Source organism: Tursiops truncatus, chromosome 14, assembly GCF_011762595.2.
Source record: "Tursiops truncatus isolate mTurTru1 chromosome 14, mTurTru1.mat.Y, whole genome shotgun sequence".
NCBI classification, from domain to species: Eukaryota; Metazoa; Chordata; class Mammalia; order Artiodactyla; family Delphinidae; genus Tursiops; species Tursiops truncatus.
Window position 1 is genome coordinate 41369384 of NC_047047.1, and position 15077 is coordinate 41384460.

Here is a 15077-nt window from a genome sequence, read left to right on the forward strand (position 1 = left end):
AAGGTAGTAGAAATCCATTACGGGAACTATTTAACTTCATTTGTAAAGGAAGAAAAAGTCAGTGAACTTCTGATGTATCAGAGGATAGGCGATGGGTAAGACCTAAAACAGGGCACATTCTTACATTAAATGTAATTATAGGTTAATGTAAGGGACTCTATTAGTCACTAAAAGTTTAGGGTTCTCATCCTTTCAGTGAGAAAATAGAGAACATTATATTACTGTGAATATGCAAGTACCAAAGGCTTTTAATATTGTGGTCCCTAACACTAAAATGCTAGTTGATGAACATTTTTTACATAAATATAAGAAGAATAAAATAGTGTCAAGACTATTTTCACAACTCTCTGAATTAATGAACTCATTGAGTAACAATAGGTATATTAGAAAACTGTGGATAATCATAGATATTAGACATTAATTAGAAATTATGATAAGTCAGGGCAAGTAAAAATTTTAGATAATTACCATTTTTAGAGCTTTGCAAATATTTTCCCTCTCTCTGGCAATATATATATATATATAATATATATAACTTATAAGAAAGTGAGACATTTTACTCATTTAAAATCTATTTCTGAAAAAATACAGACTACCTAAACTCAAAGAAAACAAAAATTATTGTGGGACTTAGAATTTTAGTGGAAATATTTCCTGAATTATTTGTACTTAAGTTCAAATCCTACTCATATTCTCCTTTATAACACAATTCTCAGACTTGAGGTAACTCATCTTTTCTAGGAGTGTATTTATTATCAGTGTTGTTAGGAATATCATGGTATTTTATTATCAGAAAACCTGCTGTAATCACTGCTAGTTTGGTGTACCAACTGAGAATGCTCCAAAATGACACCATTGTATCCATTGGTTGAGTGTTCCCTAATGGGCATGTGACATCTAAGATGCCACGGCTTGTATTCAACACAACTCACAACTTTATTTGGCACCTTAGATTCACCTGAATTCAACCAAATGACAAAGTTGTGAAAATATATTGCAGTTCATTGTTAATTAGCACACAATCTCTGAGGGAGCTTTCAAATTCCGAGATAGGATACATATACAATTCTACCAAACTGACAATGAGACTTGTCAGTCTCCGGCTATCAATCAGGATCATGTGTTCTCTTTATATACTGTCCCCTGACTAATGTTAAGATGTAAAATTCAAATAAAGATTTTAAAGGAAAGTACACAAAATGTTAAAAAAATGAGGTGGAAATGAATTATTCGGGAGGATATTCTGCTTAAAAATTACTAACACATGAATCATGTTTTTTAGAGAATTTCTTGTCAAACTCATCAACTTCATTCTAAGAGTCTCTTCATATTGTTAAATCTGAGGAATTCTAACTTTAAGAATTTAATAGTTTGTGTAATTGTAGGTATTGTATAACTTGAATCATTGTGATTTCCATTTCACATACCAAAATATAGTGTTTTTAATTTCATGGTATACTTTAATCAACTTTGACCTTTGACAGATAGGAAAATTATTTGTCCAGCTAGTCATTTACATCTATTCCTCCCTTCCCTGTTTATCACTGGAGAGTGGTTTTGTGGGTCAGGTGTGGTGCAGAAAATCAGGCCTCTTCTTCTGACTCAGGATTGAATCATAAACGGGCATATAATCTTAGAAATCCTTTAGTCCAGTGTTTTAGTCTATGTGCCTTTGGAAGTAGTAAAGTGAACTGTTTGCAATGTACTTTTTGAAAAACAATTAAAATTATGCATTTTAATTATAGTCATAAGATTATGCTTAACAGTTATAATTATGAGAATTTGTAATGCTGTTTGAGACAGCTGATTGTTAATTATTTTTCTTCTTTTGGTCAGAATTTAAATCAACTCAGAGATAACATTGGAAACTCTCTTTGTAATTTTCTATGACTTTAATTAAAACAAAATATAATCAGTGAAATGGAAAATGACCACTGAATAAATGAAATTTTTTCATAGACAACAATTTTAAAACATGAATGCTTTGGGGGAAATAATAATAATTTTAAAAGGCCCTGGTAGTATTCACATGTGCCGTAAAATAAACAAACATTTAAAACCAACCGTGATGTGGTGGGAAACAAAAATTGAATACAGACACTAACAAGTGAATTTAACAGCATTACAAATGAATAACACACCCACATTGAATGGAGTGGAGAAGTCAAGAACTAATATAAGTAACTGTGGAAAATACTGTAAGGTAAAGTTAAACTTTGGTCAGTAAAAATGTTTTTCGTAGGGGTATGATTTAGCAATTCTGAAACTATTTTATGTGTATGCTAAAACTTATAAATAAGAAAATGTAGTGTAGATGTAATGAAAGCCAGATTTCTCATTTCTCACTTTTGGAGAAAGAATTTCTAAATATGGAAAGAAGGGAGGCTAGAATGAACCATGTGGTGTTGCATTCGAATTGGAGGTGTCAGTATAAACTCATGGTTTTTGATAGATTAATAGGCAGAACAATAGACATGGTGTGTGTTTATGTGTATCCACCCATGCAGGGGTTAGTACACAAACACATCTTTCCTAGTTCTGTCTATTAATATGGCCTGGAAGCCATGACATCCCAGTAGCAATTAGCATGCCAAGGATCCAGATCTTGGTTTATAAACCCCATTCTCCAGTAAAAGGAGCTAGGGCTCCTCGAATAACTGTTTGCTTCCAGAACTGGGGCAGGAAAATACAAGAGGAGTCTGAAACTTCTTCTCATCCCAGAAAGTAAGAAAGTGTTACAAAGGAAAAAAAAAAAGAAAAGAAACAACACAAGAGCCATCCTGAAGGAGCCCTAATGGAAAAAACTGGAATAAGTTTCCCAACAGAATAAAAAGTGATAGTATTGGAATATAACTCAGAATAAAATACATATTCATGGATCCTTACTAATGTAAGTAAATAATCAGATTAACTAAAAAATGGGGGAAACATGACAAACCTTCCTTACAGTAGAATTCTAATGAAAACATATAGAAGGAAGAAGGGAAATAAAGGATCATCATGAGGCAATAACTACAGTCATAATTGTTACAGACAAAAATCCACCAATGGATACTAAAATTAGGGAAATCTTGGGAAAAGGTTTGAGGAGGAAAAGATTTACATAGTCTCAGGTATGTCCCCCAAGATACTTACCAACTACAAAGGGAAGGACGGTAACTTTATATTGGAGAAACCTAGCGGATACCATCTTAACCTAGCGATCCAGGTAAACATCACTAGGAATAAGACATATTGATATCACGAAGCCCTTGATGTGAAGCACTGAGAAGGGTACAACATTGTTCGTAGTATTTTTGACAATGATGTATAACCTCAATTTGTGAAAACACCAGATGATCCCCAATTTATGGGCATTCTACAAAATTGTTGATGAATACTCTTCAAAAGTGTCATAAGCATGAAAGGCAAGGAAAGCTGAAGAACTGCTACAGATTGTATAACAAGTATAAATAACAACTAAATATAATACAAGATCCTGTATAGAATGCTGGAAAAGAAATATTACATTAGTGGAAAGTTGGTGTAGTTTACTTAATAACATTGTGTCAATGTTAATTTCTTGTTCTCTACCATTTTACTATGGTTGTGTAACATAACATTAGAAGAAGCAGCATGAGAGGTAGAAGAAAACCCTTTGTATTACTCTTGAACACTTATGTAAGTCTAAAATTAGTTTTTAAAGTAGTTAAATAAAATTTTAAAAGGAGCTTTGTAGTAAAGAACTTGGGGACCAATGTCTTCAACCTCCTCATTTTGCACATTAGAGGCCCCAAAATATTAAAGGATTTATCCACAACACAGAGTTTGGGGGAAGTTAAGATGAGATCTAAGGGTGTTGTCAAGTTTTCTGGGAACTTCTTTCCTCTGGTCCAACACATGAAAATGGAGCTTTATTTCTCAGAAATTGATAACTGCTGGTCAGCTTGTCTAAATTAGAGCTTCCCGGTTTCAACTCCCTCAGTGTTTAAGCAATGTGAAGATGAATGCCAAAATTGTTTTCACTATCTCTTGTCATACTGACAGTTTACAGTATGCTGAATAAATGTGGCAGTGACAAAAATGCTTTATCTCAAGTAGTCCTGTTTGTCTATGTTGAAGAGTTAGTAAAGCTACCAGACTTCATCAATTTAAGAAAAAAACCCTAAATTTATAAATTTAAAAAGATATATTTAATAATATTTATACACATTAAAAGAGTGTTCAGGGCTTCCCTGGTGGCGCAGTGGTTGAGAGTCCGCCTGCCAACGCAGGGGACATGGGTTTGTGCCCCAGTCCGGGAAGATCCCACATGCTGCGGAGCGGCTGGGCCCGTGAGCCGTGGCCGCTGAGCCTGTGCGTCCAGAGCCTGTGCTCCGCAACGGGAGAGGCCACAACAGTGAGAGGCCCGCGTACAGCAAAAGAAAAAAAAAAAAAAAAAAGAGTGTTCAGGGACTTCCCTGGCGGTCCAGTGTTTAAAACTCTGAGCTCCCAATGCAGGGGGCGCGGGTTCGATCCCTGGCGGGGGAACTAAGATCCCACATGCTGTGCAACGTGGCTAAAAAATTAAAAAAAAAAAAAAAATTAAAGAGTATTCAACTTTTGAAAGGTGAGTATCAAGCCCCTTTAATTAACTCAGAAAAATATGTTAGATTTATAAAGTAGTAAGTTGCACATGCTAGGAATACATCTATTTAAAAAATAAAGACAGGTTTGTATTTGTATTTTTCTAGGTCTCAAGACATCAGCTAAGACTTAAAGAACTCTCATTTATCTTTAGAAAAGAGGAAAGAACTATTTACCGTAGAAAGCTATCTTCATTCCTCATTCACTCATCGTCCAGTTTAGCACTCACTCAGTGAATGAACATTATCTTCAGGCCTGATACTGATTTTCTGAAATTTCTTTATTGAAAGGTATTATTCTGCATATGTGCTTTCAAAGTAGCAATTAACGAAAACAATAAAATAAAATATCAAAAATGTTAAAGGTGGAAGCAAGAACAAGTGATTAGCTCCCACGTGTATTCTTATTATTTATAGATACAGGTTGTTGGGCATCTGTCTCCAAGCTGAAAATCTCAGAAGGTTAGTTAGCATCAGAACTACTCTTGAGAGTTACATTTATGGTATGAATTGAGTTAGGCTGGTCAGGGCTGTCTGTTCCCATATAGTTCCCACTACTGAGTTGTCCATTACCTGAGACTCCAGCATGAGAGTTTTGGAGACAGTACATATCCATGTTGAGAAAAGGAAAAGCTTATCTGGCAGCCTTGGGTTTTGGGTTGTAGCGTTTTCACCAATAATTATTTTCGTTGCTTTTTAAAAAACTTTTATTTTATATTGGAGTATAGTTGATTATTTTTGTTGCTTTAGACATAGAACTTTATATCTCTTATTCTCCATTCCCCTTCTGAAAAAGTTTCTTTGAGTTTTATCACTCTACCCCTAGCACTCTAGAAGATGCTGCTAAAATTCACAGTCATTCTTCCTGGAACTTGCATGACTCTGTCATTATGTTACCTTTCCATCTTCCCAGACATGGATAAAATTCATATGCCAAATTTGAAACTAATTTTAAATATTTGTATGGATTCTTAAGTGCAAGTGAAAAAGGAATGAGGTTTTGTGGCAAAACTCTCTTACCAAAAAGCATACCTTTTTCAGAGATAATATATCCTCCACTTTACATGTTTTACAGTTTATAAAACATTTAATACATACCACTGAAGCTTCTAAATGGCCCCAGTAGATATTAGAATGATTTTATGGAAGTTGAAGCTGAAGACTAGTGAATGCATGCCTAGGATCTTCCCTTAGTAAGAATTGGAGCTCATCCAGCTACTATGCTTTCCACTATATCACACTGTCTATGGACACACCAGTTAGTGTAAGTTATTTGAAAGACAGAAAGCTCTGAAATCACATATTAGTTCTTAGGATTTTGGGTTTTTTTTTAAATATCTGTGCTTAATAATAAATAGATGGAAGAAAAGAGGGAGACAAATATGACTTGACATTTTATTTTGTTTTAGCCCGGTGCTAAAATGGTGCTTCCTTTGGGTATTTCTATCATCTCCTTGCAGTATTCATATGGAATTAACAGTGGTAGGTTCGAAATTCTTTTATAGGAATACCTCTCTTGACTTCGAGGTATAGAAAGAGAATGGCTGTGAATGAACATACTTGAAAGTGAACAGCGCATTTTATGAGACTTGAAATACATCAAACCTACGGTGCCTTACTTCTGAGACTGTTCGTGAAAGGACCTGAGAAACCTGAATGAGTCTTGTATATGACCAAAATTGAATCTGAAGGAAAGCTGTCTAAACTTGTCATTGACTACCACATTTCTAAATTTAGAAAAAGTGAAAAATGTGATTGTACAGAGTCTCATCCTGAAATCCTAGAAAATGACAGTCCTTAGGAGGTTTAGGGAGGTGGCAAGGGAGAAAGATGGGTATAGGGAACAAAGAAAATCAAAGTAAAACTTCTTAAAGATCAGAAAATAGTATTTTAGGTAAGAGAATAAATTAAATCTTTACTCAGGGACTCAGCATTAATAAAGCTGATTAGTCAAATTAAAAGCCTTTGGTTTTGGAATCACAATCACATAGATATGGCATAAATCCTAACTCACAGTTCTGAGCAGCTCCTTAATCACTTTAAATTTCGGTTTCTTTACACAGTGGGAATATGAGTTTATTAGAAATGGTGTTTTGAAAATTAAGGGAAAGGTATGTAAAGGAAGTAATACATTGCTCTGGCAAATCTTTTATTTTTAAGTAAACAAATTTTACCAAAGTTCTTACTAATAAAACTAGGTCATCTATATGGAATATATATATATATATATATATATATATGATGAAGAAGGGAGTAGGGGGAATTTCTTTTCACCATGTATGATTTAGTTAAGTTTAAAATTTGTACCATGAATATATATTGCTTCGTGAAAACAGTTATTATTTTTTAATGAAGCAAGATTATTATAGACATAAATCTTATATCTAGATCTCGAGAATCTATAAAATAATGGTTAGAAAGAAATATTTCTATTATTTCCCTTATAGAAGTAGTATAAAGGAATAAATGGCCCCCTAGCTGCACTGTTTTTCACTTATGTCCCAGCTGAAAGCCTCCCATCAATTTAGTACAAATCAGTATCAGAAAGCATTTTGTAAAATCCTTATTTTTTCATTTAAAATTATTCTTAATCATTCTGAAAAGGAAATACTTTTATTATTCCATTTTCCAGATAGGTATACTGGACTACAAAGATACTAATTAATTTGTTCAAAATCACACAGTAAATAAAAGAGGTGGGATTCAAATTTTTAAAACTTTTAAAATTTTATTATTTTTTAAAAATAGACTTTGTTTTTTAGAACAGCTTTATGTTCACTGCAAAATCGAGCAGAAAGTATGGAGATTTCCCATGTGCCTTGTCCCCAGGCATGCGTAACTTCCCCCATTATCAACACCCCTCACCAGAATGGTACATTTGTTATAATTGATGTACCCACACTGATATATCATAGTTACCCGAAGTCCATAGTTTACATTAAGATTCACTCTTGGGGGCTTCCCTGGTGGCACAGTGGTTGAGAGTCCGCCTGCCGATGCAGGGAACACGGGTTCGTGCCCCGGCCTGGGAAGATCCCACATGCCGCAGAGCGGCTGGGCCCATGAGCTATGGCCGCTGAACCTGCATGTCCGGAGCCTGTGCTCCACAATGGGAGAGGCCACAACAGTGAGAGGCCCACGTACCGCAAAAAAAAAAAAGATTCGCTCTTGGTGTTGTGCATTCTTTGGATTTTGGCAAATGTATAATGAAATGTATACATCATTATGGCATCATACAGAGTGTTTGCACTGCCCTAAAAATCCTCTGTGCTTCACCTATTCATGTCTCCTTTCCCCCTAAGCAACTAGTGAACATATGCATAGTTTGTCTCTTTTCTGAATATCATATAGTTAGAATCATACAGTACATAACGCTTTCTTTTTATTAATTAAATTATTTATTTATTTAGGCTGCGTTGGGTCTTTGTTGCTGCGCGCTGGCTTTTTCTCTAGTTGCAGCGAGCAGGGACTACTCTTTGTTGCGGTTCGCAGGCTTCTCATTGCGGTGGCTTCTCTTGTTGCAGAGCAAGGGCTCTAGGCGCACGGGCTTCAGTAGTTGTGGCTCGCGGGCTCTAGAGCGTGGGCTCAGTACCTGTGGAGCAAGGGCTTAGTTGCTCCGCAGCATGTGGGATCTTCCTGGAGCAGAGATTGAACCCGTGTCCCCTACATTGACAGGAGGGTTCTTAACCGCTGTGCCACCAGAGAAGTCCACTGCGTAACTTTTTCTGATTGGCTTCTTTCACTTAGTAATATGCATTTAAGTTTACTCCATGTCTTTTAATGGCTTGTGCTAAATACTTTTTAGTGCTAAATTTCTTTTTAGTGCTAAATACTATTTTGTTGCCTGGATGCACCACAGTTTCTTTATCCATTCTCCTGCTGATGGGCATCTTGGTCACTTCCAGGTTTTGGCGTTTGTGAATATAGCTGCAGTGAACATCCATGTGCAGGTTTTTGTGTGGATATACATTTTCAACTCTTTTGGGTAAATACCAAGGAGTGCATTTGCTGCATTGTATGGTAAGAGTATGTTTAGTTTTTAAGAAGCCACCAAACTGTCTTCCAAAGTGACTGTACCATTTTACACTTCTACTGGAAATAAATAAGAATTCCCGATGCTCCGTACTTCATCAGCATCTGACGTTGTCAGTTCTGGATTTTAGCCATTCTGATAGGTGTGTAGTGGTATCTCGTTGTTTTAATTTGCATTTCCCTAATGATATATGATGTGAAGCATCTTTTCGTATGTTTATTTGCTATCTGTAACTTTTAAATCTTTTTGCCCACAAACCTGTGCATATTAAAAAAAAAAAGCATATGCCAGCAGATGTGAGGAATCAACTCCCAAAGTTAGAAGTGACGGGCTGGCTGACATCAGGGGGCTGAGTGGCTGTGTGCAGAGCAGGCTGAAAGTGAATGCCAGAGGACTTGGATCTCAGCTAATGGATAGTATTCCAGTTACTGAACTTTCAGCAAGTGGACCTTTTGAAAGTCATGATCTTCTTTCAAAATATTTTTCTTATGTGAAAAATTAACTTTTGCCCAGTCATCCTCTTGAATTATTAGAAGAAAAAAACTTTTCAGCTTGTTACGTACTACTGAACAGTTTACCCAAATTCATATATTGAAGCCCTAACTCCCAAGGTGACTGTATTTGGAGATAGGGCCTTTAAGAAGATAATTAAGATTAAATTAAGTCATAAGGACCCTAATCCAATGATTGATATCCTTAGAAGAAGAGGAAGAGACACCAGAGATTTACACAAAGGCCAAGTGAGGACACAATGAGAAGACAGCTGTCTGTGAGCCAAGGACAGAGACCTTAGGAGAAACCAACCCTGCCAGCATCTTGATTTCAACCTTCAGAATGTGGGAAAATAAATGTCTATTGTTTAGGCCACCTACTTGGTGGTATTTTGTTATGGCAGCCCCAGCTGACTAGCATACCAAAATAAAATGCTCAATGGAAATAAAATGAATTTATCCACATTAAGAACCATCCAGGGTCTATTTGCTCTAATAGAATTACACATGGAATTCAATGCAGTGGAGCATGTTCAGTATCTTCCATTTTTTCCTAGCTCAGATCTTTAACTGAATATGTTGAGGGGTAATGATGAAGCTATTGGTTTTCAAGATATTTTTAATGATCCATCACAAAATGATGTAATGAAAGAACCCCACTTGATGGTGGAATAATTTTGGCTTACTATAATAGAGGTGTGTGGTTAATTAAAGTAGAGGAACTGCATCTTGTTTATAGTTGTCTTTTTACTATAATTTGATGTATACAATATTAAAAGTACTGACACATGAGAAGTTTTGCCAGAAAATATAAATTCTGCTGCTGTGGAAACACCTCTACCAATCAAAATATACACTAAAAACATGAAGCCTCAAATATGACATTTTTATCCGATTTTAAATGATTCAAAACACTTAGCAAATGACACGACAATGAAAGGAACACAGTTATGTTTTCTTGTCTCAAAAACTTTACTTATATATATTTATATCATGTTGGCTTTGCATATGTAGTTTAAATTATTTATTGTATAAAACTTTAACCATATATAGAAATAGAAGAGCATAATAAAGTACTTCACTGTGACCCATCATCAACAATTATCAATACCTGGCCCATCTTGTGTTATATACTCCTACATACTTCCCTTTATCTTATCATTTCTGGAGCAGATATAAGATGTATTATCTGCAAATATATCAGTATGTTTCTCTGAAAGTTAATAGTTTTCTTTTTAAAGATACCCATGATAGCATTATTATTCCAAAAATTTAACAATAAATGCTTAATATCAGAAAAGATGCAATCATTGTTTAAATTTTTCGAACTTTCTCACAAATGCCACAATTATTTTTATATGTTGTTTTAAAAATCAGGAACCAACTAAATTCTAAACATTTCAATTAGTTGACATATCTCTTAATTCCCTTTTACTATAAAAGATTTTGTAACAGAGCAAGTGGCTTGTTGCCCAGTCCACAATGGAAAGATGAAATACTGAGGCAGTAGTCTTTTCCAGAAAGAAGAGGCTTTATTGCAGGGCGGCCAAAAAAGGAGACAAGAGGCAAAGCTCAGATCTGTCTCCTGGATAGGCTGTTGACTGGGGTATTTATAGTGGAAGCAGGGAGCAAGAGGGGGAGGGGGCCAGGAAATGATTGGTGGAAAGCAAACTGTAAGTTTCTAGAGTTCTCTGGGCAGGTGTGACTGCTCTTCAAACCTCATCATGGGTTGTATGTGCAGGGTTCATTATGTAACATGTGGTAGATTTTAGTCTTTTGAGGTCTAAAGTTTACTATGTCATTCTAGTCCTTCAGTGTGCCTGAGCCTGTGTGATGCTTAGTCAGGGTCTGTCAGCAAGTTGTTTCCTTGTCTGTGGTTTCTCTGGTCCTCTGCAAAACAAGCTTGGTATTCTCGATGTATCATTTTGTTTCTACCTTATGGGCCTTGTAACTTAGAGGGCATGGTTTCTGTTTCTCTTCATCTATCTCATTTTTAGGGCTTCCCTGGTGGCGCAGTGGTTGAGAATCCACCTGCCAATGCAGGGCACATGGGTTCGAGCCCTGGTCCGGGAAGATCCCACATGCCGCAGAGTAGCTAAGCCCATGTGCCACAACTACTGAGCCTGTGCTCTAGAGCTCTTGAGCCAAAACTACTGAAACCCGCGCGCCTAGAGCCCGTGCTCCACAACAAGGGAAGCCACCACAATGAGAAGCCCGTTGCATCGCAACGGAGAGTAGCCCCTGCTTCCCTCAACTAAAAAGAAAGCCTGTGCGCAGCAACAAAGACCCAACACACAGCCAACAATAAATAAATAAATTTATACCAAAACTAAAGATAAAAAGATTACTTGCAACGTATCTGTTGAATCAGAAACAAGATTCTTTGTTCAGCAGTTTCCTACAGTTTAGCTTTTGCTGGTTGCACCCCTCGTGTGTCCTTTTAACATGTTCTTTTTTCTTTGTTGGAGGAGTTTTTGAGAGGTCATGACTAGCTGTTGACCTGTGAGTTGGGCCTGGGCAATCAGAAGCTCCTCACCCCCTCCTCTGTCCTTGGAATATATGTTCCACCCACTGATCCCACAGCTGGAGCTGTTTTCAAGGATGCAACCTTGAGAGAGTAATGTGATGTTGAGACATCTGGACAGTGTACATGACCAGACCCAGTTAAAGCCTCTGTGTCAACTTTTAAGATTCTAGTGGGCAGGTGTGAAGGTCTACTTGTCTTGAAGCTGCCCAAAACAAACCTGGTAATTAAGTCCCCTTGCTTATTAAACCTGCCACCTACCAATCTGGAGTGGTCTGCCTCTTTCTTGGATCTCTTCCATGTATAGGGGCCAGTTTCAGATTTCACCTGGTAAATTCCCAAGTTTGCAAACCAACACTCATATATATTTTTCTCTCCATTAGAACTGGAGGCTTGATGTGATTAGATTTATTCATTTTTCTTTTTGTAGCAATGCTATTTCATAGTGTTGTGTTTATCTAAAATGAAGCACATAATACCTGTTTTTCTTGTTTTCGGATGTTAACAGTAGTTGTTGATCAATATCTAGATTAATTAATTCATTAGAGTATATAAAATGATAGTACATCTATCATATTATTTTATTATATGAAATTCTCCGATTTTTTTTTTGCTATCTAAGGTAAAAGCTTGTTTTTCCGTGCAGACATTATACAGTTCCTGCCATTTTTAAGGAACTTTGGTTCATCTTATAGGAACATGATATATTAAGACCAAAGTCTGAGCACTGGAAATTATTCTCTGCTACCAGGTTGCCAGTGTTTTAAGAACTTTCCAATGGATGTGGATTGGAAAAGTACTTCTTAAATTTTATGTTTAGTGGTTGTATTTCAACTTAATTGTGTTTTATTATTACTAAAATATTATACAATTAAAAATCAAGCTTGTAAGACTATATTAAAATGTGTATATATATGCTAATATATATGTATATATTTATCTGTTTCAACCTAATTCCTGGATACCTTAGGTAAACGACTAGAAACAGTCTTTCTCTATTTGTTCTATTTTGTAGTCTCTCTTTTTCTCTCTTTCTCTCCCTCTCCCCTGCTTCCTCTTACAGAATGAGGAAAGTTAGAAAACTTATTATGGCAGTATAATTGAGAAATGATGGACCAGGGTGGTAGAAGGTGTTGAAAAACAGTCACATTTGGAATATATTCGGAAGGTAGAACCAGCAGCATTTGATGATGGATAGATTGTAAGTGTAGAATGAGGGAATGAGAGAAAACAAGAGTAACTGTAGTTTTGGGCATGAGCAACAGGGTGAATGGACATGCCATTTACTGAGATAGGAAAGACTGGAGGAGAAATACATTGGAAGGGGAAAGGGATTGAGAATTTTTTGGACTTGTCAAGTTTGATATGCCCATTAGATATCCAAGACCAAATAGGAAGTAGAGTTAGATAGAGCCCCCAACCAGAACGTAAGTTCCAAGAAGATAGCTATTTTGGGCTGTTTTGTTCACTACTATATCTTCAGAGCTTAAAAGAGGCACATATTAGATGTTCAATAGACATTCACTGAGTGAATAAGCAAACAAACAAGTAAGTATGAAAAATATATATCTTAGAACTTAGCAAATATGTCTCTTCTTATTCCAAACTGATACCTCTCCAGTCCATGTAATTTTAATCTTCTATTTGATCTTTACACAGTTTCAGTTAAGAGCAATCATGATACAGTAGCCCTATTTGCTTATTTATCTCTTCTATTAATTAGAATAGAAGAGATAAATAAGCAACAGGCAGTGGGCCTTATCAGTCAAATTAACTATTTAGATTTCAGTCCTTTATTATTTTTATACTTGGTAGTTTGTCACCTAATATTTTTGTCTTTCCAAGGTCAAATTTGAAAGACAAAGAAAAACAAATGAAGGCTTTGTAAGGGATTAATGGGTGCTCACTTTGGTCTTGACTGTAGTTAAACATTAGTCCCTGGGTGTTTCATAGTATGTGACTAGGGCGTAAGTAGCACAAAGTAGCTTTTTCACCTACTCAGATTATCTTTGGCCTTGCTCTGTTGGTATAAGATGGTTTTCTGTGTATTGTGTCCTATTTTAAGGATTTCATGAAGCTTATACTTGGTTTGCAAATAATTTCTGAGGTGACTACAAAGATGACACATTTATTGTCCTTTAACTCTGGTTTTCTTTGGGAATTCCCTGGCAGTCCAGAGGTTAGGACTCGGTGCTTTCACTGCCGGAGTCTGGGTTCTGTCCCTGGTTGGGGAGCTAAGATCCTGCAAGCCACGCAGCACGGCCAAATTAAAACAAAACAAAACAAAAAAACTTTGGTTTTCATTTTGGCCTCAGAATTTTTCGGAGAAGTGCCTTATTGTCTCTACTGTCTTGCCAAAGCAAATGTTGGAAAAAATGAGATTGACATTTATTCTGGATGACTCATTACATCATAAAACTGGGTTAGCCCTTGCAGACTTGGCAGTGAAGACCAAGTCATTATTTTTAAATTGTCAGCATATGGGTGGTCAGAGATGGTAACACTCAGGTATGTGTGAACAAGAGTTCTCATTTAGGAGGAGAATGTGAATTATCCTTCTAAATGAGAGAATGTGAATTACATGCTTTTATCTATCATGGTTTCTAGGTGCTTTACTATGCTATGAGTTTGAGATCCTAGGTTTCATTTGCTATTACTTTGAATTGTTATCAATAGAAGCTGCTGTGGTACTGACTGATTTATAACTAGTTTTATCAAAATTTGTGCAGAATCCTGCAGAATTTTTTCTAGGTACTTCTGAATGTAAACTCTACAGTCATGAATGAAGTGCTATGATAATATTATGCCACTATGATTGTATTCATTATTTAAGGGTATGCTATAATCAATACATTTTGAGCTGAATTCTGAAAAAAGTTTTTAAAAATTGTCTATTGTATAAATTCCTTTCTCAAACATGCAAGTTAATTCAGTAGTAATGAGCTTGCTATAAGGAAGTTTATATGGCTGGTTATTCAAAATTTCAGGAATCTTCTCTATATTTATGCTACTATCCAGTTGTTCAGAGTGTATTAAATTAATATTTTAGGTTATAGATGCATTTTTCAGCCCTGTGAAAGTCTTGGTAACATAACCATTTTTATGTTTTTCCCATACATATTCCTCAGAGGTATAATGTAAAATTATTTGTTAACTACAAACCAAGTAGTCTATCCTTCTAGAAGTCTTTTTCAAGCTATTTTTTAGATCTGAGTTCAAACACCTCTCATAAGGCTTGATTCCCTAAGATCATTATACTGCATTTAAAAATTAATAATGTGCTCATTAATTACAGCCTTTTATTTTAAACATTTTTCATGTCACCTTTTTACAGTGAAGAAAAGTACAATTTTAGGTAAATTCATTAGCATATGAGGAGAATGCCCAAGGGTGGGAGGAAAATAAATGTGAATATTGAGACCTAG

General features: G+C 35.8%; 1 pseudogene; it reads left to right on the forward strand.

Annotated features, from left to right (window-relative positions):
- Window positions 1-91: 91 nt before the first annotated feature.
- Window positions 92-9836, forward strand: LOC101334776 (proteasome maturation protein pseudogene; annotated as a pseudogene).
- The last annotated feature ends 5241 nt before the right edge of the window (window positions 9837-15077 follow it).